Source organism: Pseudophryne corroboree, chromosome 8, assembly GCF_028390025.1.
Source record: "Pseudophryne corroboree isolate aPseCor3 chromosome 8, aPseCor3.hap2, whole genome shotgun sequence".
NCBI classification, from domain to species: domain Eukaryota; kingdom Metazoa; phylum Chordata; class Amphibia; order Anura; family Myobatrachidae; genus Pseudophryne; species Pseudophryne corroboree.
The window spans coordinates 231,650,390-231,667,240 of record NC_086451.1 but is presented as its reverse complement, the minus strand read 5'-3'; the positions used below and the strand labels follow the sequence as shown (position 1 = coordinate 231,667,240).

Genomic DNA, 16,851 nt, shown 5'->3' with positions numbered 1-16,851 from the left:
TAACGATATATCTCCTAAGGACTAAACTTAAATCGCAAAGCACTCTAGGAGGAACAAACGGAGGCTGAATGCGCAGCATTCCCTGGAAAAAAGTACTCACATCCTGTAAGTTGGCAATTTTCTTTTGGAACCATACAGTCAATGCTGACACTTGCACTCTCAAGGAAGCCACCTTCAAATCTTTATCCATTCCTGCCTGAAGGAATGCTAAGACCCTGGAAACTCTAAAAGACCTAGGGTCCATTTTCCGTTCACTGCACCAATGAATATAGGTTTGCCATATTCGTTGATAAATTCGAGCTGAGGAAGGTTTCCTTGCTCTGAGCATTGTTTGAATTACCTGTTGTGAGAATCCTCTTAACTTCAGGATAGAGGTCTCAAGAACCACGCCATCAAAGACAGTCGATCCAGATGTCTGTGATATCAGTAGATCTGGACGTTGAGGGAGCAGGAATGGAGCATCCATCAACGTTCTCTGCAGATCTGTGTACCAATGTCTTCTGGGCCAAGCCAGAGCTATTAGTATCACGGCACCCTTTCCGTGCTTTATCTTTCTCATCACACTTGGTAATAAGGTGATTGGAGGAAACACATAGGCCAGATGAAAGTCCCATCTCACCGACAGGGCATCCACAAAGATCGCTCTGGGATCCTTTGTTCTTGACCCATATGCGAGAACTTTGTTGTTCTGACGGGACACCATGAGATCTATCTCTGGCAACCCCACTTGTTGTCTAGAGTCTGGAAGACCTCCAGGTGTAGAGCTCATTCGCTTGCCTGAATGGCGTGTCGACTGAGAAAATCCGCTTCCCAGTTTAGGACTCCCGGAACGAACACTGCGGACAAGGCTGGATGATAAAGTTCTGCCCACTTTAGTATGTGACTTTCATAGTTACATAGTTACATAGTTAATGAGGTTGAAAAGAGGCAAAATACCCATTGGGTTCAACCTGTAATCTGTCTTAAGACGAGTTAATTATAATGTCCTAATTGAAGTAATGTTTTATGTTTAGTTACCAACTGTAAATCATTTTCCTCCCAGATTAAAAATGTCAATATTTTAAATGCTATAACCTTGAATATCTTTTTCAGTCAGAAATTTATCCAATCCGTTTTTAAATGCATATATAGAGTCCGCCATTACCACCTTCACTGGCAGGGAATTGCAGATCCTTATTGCCCTAACAGTGAAGAACCCTTTCCTACGTTGAGTATGGAATTTTCTCTCCTCTAGCCTCAGCGAGTGACCTCGCGTCTTATACAGAGTTCTTGTAATAAACAATTCCTCTGATAACTCTTTGTAATTTCCCTTTATATATTTGAAGATATTGATAATGTCTCCTCTTAGACGCCTCTTTCCTAGTGTATACAATTTCAACCTAGTGAGCCTTCCCTCATACTCCAGTCCCTCTAGCTCTTTAATTAACTTAGTAGCATGCCTTTGAATCCTTTCGAGTTCACAGATATCTTTTTTATAATGTGGTGGCCAAAACTGAACACAATATTCCAGGTGCGGATGTACCAATGATTTGTACAGCGGCAGGATTACACTCTTGTCCCTTGTCTCAATTCCCAGTTTTATGCACGCTGGCACCTTATTTGCCTTCTTTGCTGCACTTTGACATTGTGTACTGTTGTTTAGCCTATTATCAATGAGTACCCCCAAATCTTTTTCCAATACTGTTACCCCTAGATTTTCCCCATTTAATATGTAGGTTGCAAGTTTGTTTTTAGTCCCGAAGTGTATTTGCATTTTTCTATATTGAATCCCATTTTCCTTTTAGACACCCAGATTTCAAGTTTAGATAAGTCATTCTGTGGAGACTCCACATCTATTTACGAATGAATTACCTTACACAATTTAGTATCATCTGCAAAGATTGACACTGTGTTTTCCAGGCCTATTTCCAGGTCGTTGATAAATATGTTGAACAGTAGTGGCCCAAGAACGTACCCTTGTGGTATTCCGCTGACTACTGGTGCCCAGCTGGAGGACATCCCATTGGCCACTACTCGCTGTACCCTGTTATCAAGCCAATTACTTATCCATGTACAAATAGTTTTTCCTTGGCCAAGCTCCTTTAATTTGATGATCAGTCTCCGGTGAGGCACTTTATCGAAGGCTTTTGCAAAATCTAAGTATGCCACATCCACTGCTTTTCCTTGGTCAAGATTGTCGCTCACTTCCTCATAGAAGCTAACTAAGTTAGTTTGACATGATCTATCCCTTACAAACCTATGCTGGTTCTTGCTAATAAACTTAGTGGCATGCAGATACTCATGTATGCTATCCCTTAAAATTCCCTCTAATAATTTCCCCACTATAGATGTCAAACTAACAGGTTTGTAATTTCCTGGATGATTTTTAGATCCCTTTTTAAATAATGGCACTACCTCAGCAATACGCCAATCCATTGGTACCATGCCTGATCTAATAGAACTATTGAAAATCAAGTATAGGGGTCTTGCTAGTTGTGACCTAAGCTCCATAAGAACCCTCGGGTGAAGTCCATCTGGTCCAGGTGATTTATTAATCTTAATTTTACTTTGTCTCTACTATCTAGCGAGAGGCATGGCCTAACTACTCAGGGAAGCAGGTGTGATTTTGCTGAGCTCCTTCCCTATTCATTAAATATCCCCTTTATCCACCCCCTCTATGTCCTCGTGACCCTGCTCCCTGCTACCCCTCGTCTGGCTGACCCCCCCTAGATACTGCCTGGTACGGCCTGCAGAGTCGGGGAGCACCCCAGGAGCTCCCGAGGATTGCAGCCTACCTGTAGCTGCGGCCTCTAGTCTGGGGGACTGCCGGGGACAGACCTCCGGCGACGCACGCCGGTGCCTCTGGCCTTAGGACCATGGCGCTGACTCACCGCTGCCTTCCCTGCCGCACGAGAGGATCTCCCGCTGGCTGGCTTGCTGGTCCATGGCCGCCCGTCCGCCCCTACCTGCCCGGATGCTGCTTGGATGGCTGGCCTCGGAACTCCTCTGGCAGTGGCCATCTTGGATCCCGCTGCTCCCGTCCGGCGCTGGGGAGCTTTCACAGGCCCGGAACGTACATCACTCTACAGGGGGCTCTGAACAGTTGGAGGGCTGAGCAGGTGCCCAAATATAGCACAGCCTCTCTTATATACTCCCTAAGCAGAGGGAGGCAGCCATAGTTGTTTCACATGAGTGTGCATACAGGTGGCCCCTTTACTTGGAGTTGTCCCTCTGCCAGATTCAAGCTTTACCACTGAGGACCCTGGTTGTTGGCTGGTCCAGTCCAGGTGTCCCTTACCAAAGACGCCGCAAAGTGTGCCTAGAGGAGCCTCACAATTCCCCTGCAAGTGGCTGTGGGGTAAGTGCTTGGTGTATACTCCCTCACCCCCTATCTGATAGTTATACTGGATCCGATACACGCTTCCAGCCCCTCAGCCCCTTGGAGAACCCTTTTTCACAGTTCCTTCCTCTCTGCATTGTTTATAATTCATAACCATGGAAGGACCATTCAGATCTAACAATTCTTGCTCCTGGCAGCTTATACAGCCTCTTCATTAATAAGCTCTCCAGCACCATCTTGTGGCCGAATCAGATATAGGTCTGCTGCGACCTCACTGTGGTTAGAAAGAATGTATTTGTTTCCAAGTAGACTTGACGAGCTTATGAAGATGTAATTGGCTTCTTTAACTCCCCCCTCGCTACTTCGCTACCTACCTTTTGGAACGTCCCTCCTGTATGTGTCACCCTACTATGGGACAGTGCTTTCTCTCATATCCTGCAGGTTGCGTTATCCATCGTTGTATCTTCTGATCTTCATTATGCCTCCTAAACGTCTGAAGGATCAACCTTCTGTCCCCTCGGTGAATCTCTTCAAACATTCCCCGTCGGAGTCGACCTCTAAAACCTCTGCTAAAGGTGATATGGATTCAAAGCTTAATCCGTGTCAAAGCTCCAAACTGGATTGACTTACTACTAATAATACACCCAAAAGTGATCAAGGAGATGACTCACCGCTGACGCTGAGCAGTCAGGTAGATGCGGTTGGACATCGAACGGACCACCTCAAAAATAAGTTTGAGGAAATGGTTCAATCGCACAATGAACTGATCGATAAATCCAACAATTTACAGTCTGAAATCACAGAACTTAGTCGGAAAACTTGCAACTTAGAAGATAGATCGCGACATCAAAATATTAAAATCAGAGGGATCCCAGTAGAAGTCGCTAACTTAGACTTACCACAGTTCATCACTGATATCTTTATGAAACTACTTCCTACAGTGACAATGCACGAATTTCTGATAGACCGCATTCACAGGTTAGCAAGGGCTAGAAGTGCACCAAAGGATGCGCCTAGAGACACCTTGCTGAGGATGCACTACTACAATATCAAGGAAAAAATTCTCAGAGCGGCTCTCCCTTCGGCTACCTCATCCGCTATCCTGGGCGACCTCCAACTATTTGGTGACCTCTCTGCGGCAACACTTGCCTTACGGCGGTCATTCTACCCAGTTACTGAAGCGCTCCGATCAGTGGACATTCCCTACAAGTGGGGCTTCCCTGTAAAGCTCCTAATCCGGCGTAACGGAACCACCACCACAGTTAGTACCCCAGAGGCAGGTATTCAGCTTTTGGCGACATGGAATGTGACTGACACCTCTACTAAATCTCCACAAGATCTCAAAATAGACCATGAGTGGACAGTGGTGGGCGGTCCAAAGTGATCCCCTCCTCTCTCCAGCAGGTTGTATGATGTGAAGACTGTATTGTTTATTAATCTTTTTACAGGTGCTGTCTCTACTTGCCCTGTCTATGGTTCTCCAGGACTCATTATTGCTCTCAAAGTTCAAATTTATGATGCTCTGTTTACGCTCCTTCTTTTTCCTTAAAGATAGAGATGTGTCTGCATGCTAACACTGTGTTTATTCCATTAGATAGGATGCTTAATGTGAATGTTGACACAGGGGCCACCGTGAAGTGTCCGTTGGTTTCTTTACCCTGAGTAACTTTTACAGTTTAAATGTCCTTTGACACTTAACCGTTACGAGACTACTTCTTGTTTTTCCACGTGTTTATGGTGGGATACATCGCCCGCTGGTCGCCACTGTTGGCAATGATGATGAGATGGTTACTATGTTCTAGGTGGTGACTCGGAGTAGCGATTGTTCTCTGGCCTGACTGTTACCAAGGACGACACTGTTCAATCTATCCAATTTAGCCAGTTTTGCAGTTAAATTTATTAGATACTGACATTCAAAAAGTTATATTTGTATTATTGTTTACTATGTAGCGAGGGTTTTTTTTTTCTTGTTGACCCCACCACGTCCTCGTTGTGTTGCCTTCTTGGGCACCTACCGGGTGCCTTTCTTTTTCTCCCCTCCCATTTTACTTTTCCTCCCTCCCTGTGTTTGAGAGGCCTCAATCTCCCACAACAGACCTTGCAAAGACTATGGTACATATTTTGGCACTTTTTATGATGTTTACTCCCACGACAAAGATGTCCTGGTTCCCATTTCTACGCACCACCTTTTTTAGGGATCAATATGGTTAATATACTCTCAATTAATGCCTAAGGTTTAAACTCCCCAAACAAACGCAAAATATACTTGAACTATTTTTCTCAACAAAAAGCCCATATAATGGCGGTTCAGGAAACGCACTTCATAAATTCTAACCCCCCGTCGTTTACGAACAACAAATTCCCTCAGTGCTATACAGCGAACGGCCCCTCCAAAAAGGCAGGGGTTGCTGTTCTCATATCTAAATCTTGTGACTTTACATTAGACAAACAATTATCTGACCAGGAGGGTAGATACATTGTTTTACAGGGGAAACTGGATAACAACCCATTACATTAGCAGCTATTTATGTTCCCAACACTAAACAAATTTATTTTCTCAGGAAATTCTGAAAATTCCTCCAGAAAAATATTCTGGGGCCTCTCTTAATCTTGGGTGATTTCAATATCGCTAGGTCATCCACCCGACGCTTGCTGCGCCCGACCACGACATATGATGGCTCCAGAGCATTTTGACATATTCTCCATGAGAATGAATTATATGATATATGGAGGGCTAAAAATCCCACTGGTCGGGACTTCACTATTTTCTCCCTGGACCACTCCTCTTTCTTGAGGTTTGATCTTGCCATTTCTGACAAATGGACTCTGCAACAAGTTACAAAGGCCTCTATCTTGCCAGCATCTTGGTCGGATCATTCTGCACTGCTCTTACGGTATATATCTTCTCCCTCAAAAATCCCCATTGGAATTTGGTGCTTTGGGGATTATCTACTGAAAGACTCCGTAGCCCAACAATCCCTTACCCTAGCCATTTCTCAATACCTAGAAGTTAACCGCCCGGAGGATACTTCTCAATTCAACAATTGGTGTGCCTTGAAGGCTGTAGTTAGGAGTGGTGCTATTCAAGCAGCAGCTCGTATTAGAAAACTGTCCCACAAAAAACAGGTGGAGCTGGAAGCTCTCATTTTAGACCTAGAAAATAAACTTAAACTATCCCCCGATTTGAAAAAGACCTACCGGACCCTTATGACTGCTAGGGAGAAAATGAATAAGATCTCGCTCCACGAGGTCCATAAAAACCTATTTAAACTAAAGCAAAAATTCTATACCCATGGAGACAAAGCGGGCAGAATGCTTGCCTGTAAACTACGAGGTAAAACTGCTCAAGATCATATTAAATCAATCCACACGCTAAGCTTGACGAAGGTTACTAATCCCTCCGACATAGCAAACACCTTTGCAGAATACTATACGTCCTTATATAACCTGAAGGATGATCCTTTGACCCCCTCAACCCACGTTACCACTAATTGATCAATTTTTAAATGGTCTTAGCCTCCCGTCCCTAACCGAGGAAGCTTTACAGTATTTAACTTTACCGTGGTCCTTAGAAGAAGTCTCTGCCACTATCGATTCTCTCCCATTAAATAAATCCCCGGGCCCTGATGGGTTTACTAAAATGTTTTAAATAAAGGAGCGCTTGTTATGAATAGTACCGCTCATACCTGTAAAAAAAATGGGTTAAAAATAATGTTTACAGCCCCTTTTAGAGGTGTTTTTGTTTAAGATGAGGATATGGAGTATTGAGGATTCCAAATGTATAATGGTCCGGTACCAGAAGTGGGTGATGTGCATGTGAAGCTGTCCCGTCCTGTCTAGCCCTACTGTCCCTACCTTGCAAGCCGCTGACCGCGGCTTGCTTCCGGTCTCCGGACCTGGTTTCCTCACCGCCTGTTAGCGGTATGCGAGCAAGTTGCTTTGCCGAGCGTCCAATGATGACGTGTAGCGGTACCTCCTTCCTCCGTCTCTCTCTCTCCTGATGGGTTTACTAATGATTTCTACAAAACCTTTAAAGAAACCTTGCCCCCCCCGACTGCTGTCTTTAACCATGCATCAGACTGTGGTGTGTTCCAGGATGAGATGCTGGAAGCTCGTATAATTACCTTCTCGAAACCGGGTAAAAACCCAGCGTTTTTGTACAATTACCGCCCGATAGCCCTTTTGAGCACGGACATCAAGAACTACGCAAAACTTATTGCAAACAGATTATGCCCCTATTTACCTACTTTGTTACATCAAGATCAAGTTGGTTTTGTCCAGGGACGACAAGCCTCCGACAATACTAGACGAATTATTGACCTGAAGGACATATACTCAAATACTAACTCTCCTCGTATGCTTCTATCGCTAGACGCCGAAAAGGCATTTGACCGTGTTCATTGGGGCTACATGCGCAAAGTACTGGATAAGTTTGGATTCTCAGGTAGAATCCTGTCCTCCATTTTGTCCCTCTACTCTAACCCTTCAGCCACAGTATTCGTAAACGGCATGCTTTCCCTGAAAGTTCCGCTGGTATTTGCTCTACTAACAGAACCCCTTGCTGAAAAAATTAGGTCGAACCCTGATATTAAAGGACCGGAATTTTGTGACAAAACCTACAAAATTTGTCTTTTAGCAGACAACATTTTGCTCACATTGGAGGACCCTCACTCTGCGCTTTCCCATCTCTTTCCGGTACTAGATGAATTTTCTATGGTCTCATATTATAAACTGAACTGTGCCAAAACCGAAGCCTTACCTATTTATCTTCCCACGACTGAGATCCACAAACTGAAAGCTGCATACACGTTTGACTGGCAAGATGGAGGTCTAAAATACTTGGGTATAAAGATCACGCCAACCGTTTCAGACATGATCTCTGCTATCTACCCCTATTGCGACAAATCACACAATTAACAACTGACTGGATGCTATATCAGGTGTCGTGGTTCGGGCGTATAGCGGCTCTAAAGATGATGATCCTCCACAAAATTCTGTACCTCTTTAGGACTATCCCTGTCCTCCTTCCCACCTACCTGATGGATACATTTTATTCTGCTTTTAATAAGTATGTCTGGCAGGGTAAGAAATCAAGATTGTCAAGAAAAATAATGTCTCTCAACAAAACAGAAGGGGGCCTAGCTTATCCGGATCTCCATAAATATCAAGCAGCATGTATTCTAGCACAACTAGGCTCCTGGCTGAACTTAGGTAACCCCATGCCCTGGGCCAGGCTAGAACGCAAGAAACTCCTCCCTTTATCTCTGGTAGACCTTCTTTGGTTACCCTCATCTGAGGGAAAATCCTATGCTAACTCCGTAAAGGTTTCCCGTAAAATCTGGTTAGACTCTGTATACCTTTTTGGAGATGTTAGCCTCCTTTCCTCTGATTTATCTTTAAAAGGTTTAGTGTCCCTCATACCAAATTTAAGATTGGATGACTGGGATCTATGTGGTATATCTTCCCTGAACTAAATTATGGATGGCGACTTCCTTGCTTCATTCGCAAAAATTAATACCCAATATTCAGTGTCACATAGAGATTTTTACAAATACGTCACTGGTGGAGACAGACATCTCCATAGCCTCACAAACCCTCTCCTATCCCTGCTTATCTCCATGACCTGCTTACTAAGGGTGGTACGAGAGGATCTATATTCCACTGGTACAATCTGTTGAATACATCCCAACACCAAATCATGTTACCTTATCAATTTAAATGGGAGGTGGACTTGAACTGCACTATAACGAATGAGGAATGGGAGCTACTATTCCGACACGCCCGAAGATTATCGACATGCACCAACCATATTGAAGCATTTTATAAACTTCTGCACAGAGTATATTTAACTCCAATCAGGTTACATAAAATGAACAGTGACATTTCACGTAATTGTTGGTGAGATTGTGGCAATATAGGATCTTTATCACATATCTTCTGGTCATGCCCAGCTATCATTAGTTTATGGATCTCTGTATTCTCCCTTATTTCTGAAGTGTTAGGCCTCAGGATATCCCCTCACCCCAAATTGGCCCTCCTCCATATCTACACGGGACACTTGTCGAATAACAACAGATACATATTGAATCATATCTTAATTTCCACCAAGATTCTCCTTGCATACCACTGGCGCACAAATATAATTCCCACGCTGGAGACTATTGAAACTGCAGTCCAATCACATTTTGAGTTTGAAACTGCAGGGGCAGCTTACTCCTCTTCATCTTCTTGTCCACATATTAGATGGTTCCTATGGAGTGAATACAGAACTCTAAAAAACTCTGGTGCTCATACACACTAAATATAATCCCATACTTTGGTCCACTAACTAGCCCCTTTACGTTGCCATAGCTTGGATCTTTCTATTTTCACTTCTCTATTTTTATATTGGCCTATTTGTCCTTTGTCTATAAAGCGGTCTTTTGAGTGTTATTATAATGTTTCTGTAATATTACCGTAGCCTACTTGTTGTTGTACCACTATTTCCGGTTATCTGTCTATACCATATTATTGTACATCGCCACCTATCCCCTCCCTTTTTATTTCTGTACCCCCATTGCCCTTTCTATTATACATGTTAAAACTTCAATAAAAATTTAATTTGAAAACAAGTATCTAGCCAGGAATCATTGCTTTCACTATCGTTATGCACTACTACCACCATCACTTCTTCTCTGGTGAACACCGATGAAAAACATTTGTTCAGTATTTCCGCTTTTGTTTCATAATCATTTATCAATACTCCAAATTCATCTTTTATTGGACCTACATTCTCCTTTCTTAACCTTTTACTGTTTATGTATTTAAAAACTTTTTAGGATTGGTTTTGCTCTCTATAGCTTTTTGGCTGTGAGTTCCTCCCTGATGGTTGAGGTACGCTACTGCCGTCACATTGTCTGAGCAGATCTGAACTGGTTTTCCCTGAAGGATGTCCTTTGCCTGAATCAGTGCCATGTATATGGCCCAAAGTTCCAATATATTTATTGGCAGGCAACCTTCTTCATTGGTCCATTGTCCCTAGAAACAAAACCTTCCTGACACTGCTCTCCAGCCCTGGAGACTGGCATTCCATTGTCATAATTTCCCTATCTAAAATCCAAAAGGGTTTCCCTTTGTCCAGATGAGATGTCTGTAGCCACCAGGCTAACGACCTCCTTACTTCCACTATGGGGACCATAATCTGCGTTTTTATCATCTGCTGAAACCCACTCCATTTGGCTAGGATCAGATACTGCAGAGGCCTCGAGTGGAACTGAGCATACTCCACCATGTCGAATGTTGACACCATCAATCCCATCACATGCATTGCTGCATGAATGGCTACCCTTTGATTGTGTAGCAGCTCCTGAATCTTTGACTGAACTTTGGATATCTTGTTCAGAGGTAAAAATACTCTTTGAAGGCTTGAATCCACTACAGCCCCCAAGTGAGTCATCCGCTTTGACGGAACCAGAGACGATTTCACCCAATTTATGAGCCACCCATGCTTCTGCAGACACATTATTGTCTGTTGCAGATGACACAGGAGCAATTCCTGAGACTGTGCCAGGATTAAAAGATCGTCACGGTATGGAAAAATTCTCAGCCCCTGCTGGAGGAGATAAGCTGCCATTACCACCATCATTTTGTAAATACCCTCGGGGCTGTGGCTAACCCAAAAGGTAGGGCCTGGAACTGAAAATTCTGTTGGAGAATAGCGAACTTGAGATAGCACTGATGGGACAGTGCTATAGAAATATGTAGGTAAGCATCCTGGATATCCAGGGATACCATATAATCCCCTGGCTACATGGCCAAAATGATGGAGCGTAAAGTCTCCATATGAAACAGAGCTACCCAAATATACTTGTTCAGCACTTTGAGATTGAGTATGGGCCGGAATGACCCATTTGGCTTCTGAACTAGAAACAGGTTTGAGTAAAAACCCTGTCCTTGTTGTGCAGGAGGAACTGGAATGATTACCCCTGACTGAAGCAATTTCAGAACTGCCTCTTGCAAAGCCCTGGCCTTTGTCCTTACCTGCGATGGGCTGGTACAAATAAACCTTTGAGGATGGTGTTTCTTGAAGGCAAATACATAACCGAGAGATACTGCTTCTTGCACCCAGGCATCTGTCGTAGACTGCTGCCAGATCTGAGCAAACTGAAGAAGTCGGCCCCCCACCCTTGAATACCACAGGTGGAGTCCCACACCATCAGGCTGTTTACTTATTTTCTGTTTTACTCTGGTAGCCCAATGATTTTTAGTCTTACCAGACTTGTATTGGGGCTGTTTGCCATCACTTTTCCCTTTAGCTTTTCCTTGAAACTGAAAGGGCCAAAAAGATGGAACTTTAGGTTTGAATTTGTATGTGGAAGGAAACTTTACTTTGTTGGAGTCTGCTTCTGACTCCAAAATATCTGTCAATTCTTTACCAAAAAGAATATCTCCATAGAAAGGTAAAGACCCCAAAACCTTTTTAGATTCTGAATCGGCATTCCATTTACGTAGCCAAACTGCTCTGCGAGCGGCTACTGTTGAAGCTGATGCTCTGGAGGCAATTGAACCCATATGCAAAGCTGCTTCTTCCAAGAATTTCGCAGCCTGTTTTATATGTGCCATATGGGATTTTTGCTCTCTAGATGCCATTAAAAAATCTCCTTCCAATGCATCAGTCCAGACAGCCACTGCTTTTTCCATCCAAGCTGAAGCAATGGCTGGTCTTATGACTGCCCCAGACAAAGACAAAATGTTTATTTTTTTTAAAAAACCATCCACTCTCCTATCCGTGACATCATTTAATGATGTTGAAAGCAGAGGTAATGTAGATTTTTGCACTAATCGAATAACTTTGGGGGCCACCTCCTTCTTTAAACAATCCCCAGCTGGAAGAGAATAATTGGAATTCCATTTCCTAGGAATTCTAAACTTCTTACTGGGCATAGCACAAGCCTCTTCCATGATTTCCGTCAGCTGATCTAACTCAGGAAACTCAGTCTTAACTGTTTTTTGGACATTTAAACACAGGTGCCTTGGATTTTAATACAGGCTCTGCTGATTCTTCTAAGGATATAATGGCTTTCATTGCTTAATTAACTCAGCTATGTCCACTGAGCTGAGGCCTACCTCCTCCTCTTCGTATGCAGAACCGGAGCCTTCATCCTCCAATGAATCCTCATCTGAAACGTGTAGACTGTGAAGATGTAGATTTACTTACCACTGGCTTTTCAGCCTGTTTCTTTTGAGAGGCTGCTGCTGGAAGTGATAAACCGCAGGTGGGAAGCTGCATGTAAGGTTTAATCGTGTAACCTATTCCTGGTACAGAAGTTGGAATTATCAGCTCAGCTATACTGGATAGTGTTTGTGCAAACATAACCCAAGGGGGATCAACTTGCACCTGTATCTGCCTTGTACTATTCAAGAGACCTTGGTGAAAGCTAAAACACTTTGCACATAATCCATCCTGAACCAGATCCTGAGAGGTTAACCCAGCTTTGCAAGACAAACATGATATGAGTGTTGGTGTTGCTGTGCAGGGCCGGTTCTTGTCCTTGTGGTGCCCTGGGCAAAATGTTAGGGGCATGGCTTAATACAGGGGCGTGGTCAGTAACACCCCCATTTGTAGCGCCGCTGAAAGAAAAGAAAAAAAATTATACTTCCAACCCCGCTCCTTATTCCAGACCGCTGCAGACCTCCGCCAGCGCCGCTCCTCTTCTCAGATGCATAGACACTAGAGGTCAATTATAACCCCTAGCATCTGTGCCACAATGCTGTGCGGTGCGCGAGGACATCATCGCGCACCGCACAGCAAAGGTCCTCTCCACGAAGAGAAACTAGACGCGTAGCGTCTGTTTCCCTTCACAGCGGGAGACCAGCGGTGGGGGGCACAGCGGGGGGCACTGCGGGAGGCACAGTGGCAGATCTTGCCATGGTGCAGCAACCTACGGACGGCGCCGGCGCCCTCCGGAAGGCAGTACCCCGGGCAAAAGTCCCGCTTGCCCGTGGCAAGATCCGCTACTGCTGCTGTGAGTGTATCTTCCTCACCTTTGCTACTCTAAGACAGGATAAATAATCAACACTTACACAGTGTACTACACAATTTGTTACTGTACTCACTTTAAGACTCGTTAAAGTGACATACAATCCGACCCATCCTGCTATACACCAGCATTGAGGATCGGAATAGATAGAAAAAAACTGACAGAATTATATTAAAGTCAGGAATCACACTAGCAGTCAGTCACATGTTATACATTAGTATAATAAGCAATATGAGCATTTCAAATATGTAGGAGAAACATATTACTGCATTACTTTTAAAAGTTTTAACCGTAGTCAGACGCATAGCGAAAGAAACCACAGTAATATTATCAGACTCATATGCATTATGCACTTATCCAACTATTCATACTCAAAAGGTAGATAGAGACTTAGTGCTCAGTAGAGTGGGATACAGGGAGACTTACCCCACTTCCAGGATCGATCAATATGTCTGCGAACGCTGAGTGGATCCAGATGCTATTAGTGTACGCCACCGATCCGTGAACCTAGTGAACACAGATGCCCAAGTCAACACTGACGCACCAGTCATCCAGCCGCCTATGCTGCAACTGGGTCCCTTAGTATACAGCGTCTCAGACGGAAGCGGGAAAACAGTTCATGGCGGGAGGCTCAGAGGAAACTGGTCATGAACTGGGGGGAGGGGCGACCAGGAGAGCGTCTGACTCCCCACTGCTGACATCAACCCTCGGGATCATGGCCTTATACTACTCCTGGAGCCTATGATCCCTAAGGGCTAGCGCTGGTGCACCCAGGGTGGCAGCCACGTCAGCGACTGTTTGGTAGTCTCCTCCCAAAGCAGTGCGGCTGTGTCCATATTCCCCCTCTAAACGGAACCGATGCCTTACCTTCTCCCCATGCTCCGGCCACAGCCTGGTAACGTCTGCTGGACATGCTAGTATATCCGACACAGACGCCCGCCAAAACAGCACTGTACTTGTGCGTAGGAATTGTTGTGGCCCAGCGGAGAGTTGTTGGAGCAAATCTTTCTAAGGTACGTATAAGACGCTTTTTAGAAAGACCACTTAAAAAAATAGTAAGACTATAAAAATAAAAGGTCCGGCTCCTGCTGCACCAAACAAAAAAATGATTTTTCTGAGCCAGGAGGCGGGGATATATGGATGGCCCCGTTGCATGCTGGGAGGCCAAAAAGCCTTGACCGATTGGTGCAAAGCCGCTGTTGCATCATCATATCTCAATGTTATCCTGTGGAGAAACATTGGTTTGAGAACGTGTGTGTGTGTGTCTTCAGTAGTAGTAGTAGTAGTAGTAGTAGTAGTAGAGCATTCTTGCTTCTAGGTATAGTTTTGCCAGAAACTTCCTGTATATGTGTTTTCCCAAATACACCTGGCAAGAAAGGATGTGGCTGAGTCAATCACCACCAGAACAAAATAATCGATTGTGATTAAACATTGGGGGGGGGAAACACTATTGATGGTAAAAAAAAAAAATCCCCAAGACATTGAACACTGGAACCAAAACATTGATGGTTACGATGTCCCATTGATTGATTCCCATCCCTTGTCTAAACTGGGCCTTACCAAACATGCACTTCCGAGCATGACTAAGTAGCCGAGCGTGACCAAGTACAGGGAACGTGACCAAATCCAGGAGCTGAGGCCATGCCCCTTCCAGGAAAAAAATATATGTATAGTGCCATAAACAGTAACCACCCCCCCCCCCCCACCCACCTCCCACTTCGGTGTACCTGGGTGGACAAAGTAGATTCACAGTCCAATGGAAAAATATGAAAAGGCACTGGTAGCAAAGTCTAACCTGCTACTACTTTATAACTGCCTCTAATTTTTGGTCATAATAGTAATGGGACATTTAGACTTACCGAGGCAAAGCAGGAAGCAGTAGTGGTGAGATGTATTATTATATTATCATTATATTATCTCATTTGCGGGAGTGGGGAGTGTCTCACCTCCCAGCTGGCTTCACTGGGCATGCAAGCGATCTCCCGTGCAGTCTAAAGCCCCATAGCTGCCACTACAGTGACTGTGAATGGAGCAACAACAACTGCAGCTGTCAAAATTGATAGCTGCAAGTGTCGGAACCGTTCATACATTGGGTGGCACATCGGCGCGCTATCAGCACCATTAATTATATTTATACATTGGGAAGACGCCGTATCAGTGCACATAACATGCACTGAATCCATAAAGACAATTAATACATCTACCCAGGGGCGTTTTAACAAAGGAGAAGGGCCAGTTTGCAGACTTTAGGTGGGCCCCCTCCTCTTCCTGCCATGTAGACTCTGGTATTGTGCACAGGTCTCTGGAAACATGGCGTCCGCCATGTTCCGGAAACTAAAGCCCTACTGCGCATGCGCGGCAGCCATTTTGCTGGTAGTCTTTTTTACCGCGACTGCAGCTCCGACTTGGGGTAAGTAATGAAACATGGGTGCAGTGTGTATGGTATGGGCCTCCCTGGGGACTGTATGTGCTGCAGGGGCCCCAGGGACCTGTGTGTACTGCACACATTGCACGCATTACAGAAACACCAATGTATCTACACCTTTGAATGTTTCTCACTTGTTACATTGTGCAAAGTGCACCTTGAATTCACTTCTCTGGAAGGTTCAAGATGTGCCACATAATAAGCATATCTCTGCCAGAGCTGATGTAAAGATGAGTACACACTAGACGACTGGCAATCTTGCAGATGGCTGAGGCAATTTTAACTTCACATGGACCATGCAAGATTGGCAGTACACACTAGCCAGTAGCCAATATAGTAAACATCTCTTCCGTCCTTCATTACACTGCACCAGGTCACATGCAATATCGTCCCATTGCCCGTACAGCATTGCCGACCAAAAGATGTCGCAACCCAGGGGCGGAACTGTGGGAGGCAGTGGAGTCGGCTGCCGCCGGGCTCCTGACCTGCAGGGGGCACATCTCCTCCACTGTCTCCCACTGCCTGATCGCCGCTGCTCAGCGGCGGAACTTGCGCCTGTGCAAGCGGTGCAATGCACCGAGGCTCAGCGCTAAGAAGGGGCCCACAGCCGGCAGCAGTGTAATGAGTCACACTGACTCATTACACGATGCCGCCGCTGCGCTGCAGGCCTTAACACAGGAGGAAGCCGCCGGACGTGAGCGCACAGCGCCAGCAAGTGAGAAGGGTGAGCTCATCACCCTTCAGCTCGGCACCGCGCTGCTGCAGCTTCCTCCAGGCTCCTGGTCTCTGCCACCACTGCATGCTGGGGGAAGGGGGAGGGAGGAGGGACAGTCACGGCAGCAGTGTGTGTGGAGAGTGAGGACTGGGAGACGTCGGCTCAGCCGCAGTGAGGAGCCTTACAGGAGCCAGGAGGTGCAAAGTATGTTGTACACACATGCAAATGCTGGCTGTGTGTGTATGTACTTAGCTGTGTGTGTGTTTTGCTATGGGTGTATGTGTTTTGCTAGTGATGTATGTGTGTGGTTTTGCTATGAGGTGTGTATGTATTTTGCTATTGGTGTATGTGTGTGTATACTGTATTTTTTTGC

The 16,851-nt window shown here is 45.0% G+C and overlaps 1 protein-coding gene across 2 annotated transcripts in view; it reads right to left on the bottom strand.

The window, feature by feature from the left end:
* The window catches only part of LOC134948853 (diacylglycerol O-acyltransferase 2-like), a 116,600-nt gene that overhangs the window by 51,013 nt on the left and 48,736 nt on the right, over window positions 1-16,851 (bottom strand). The gene's annotated exons all lie outside the window — the stretch shown is intronic.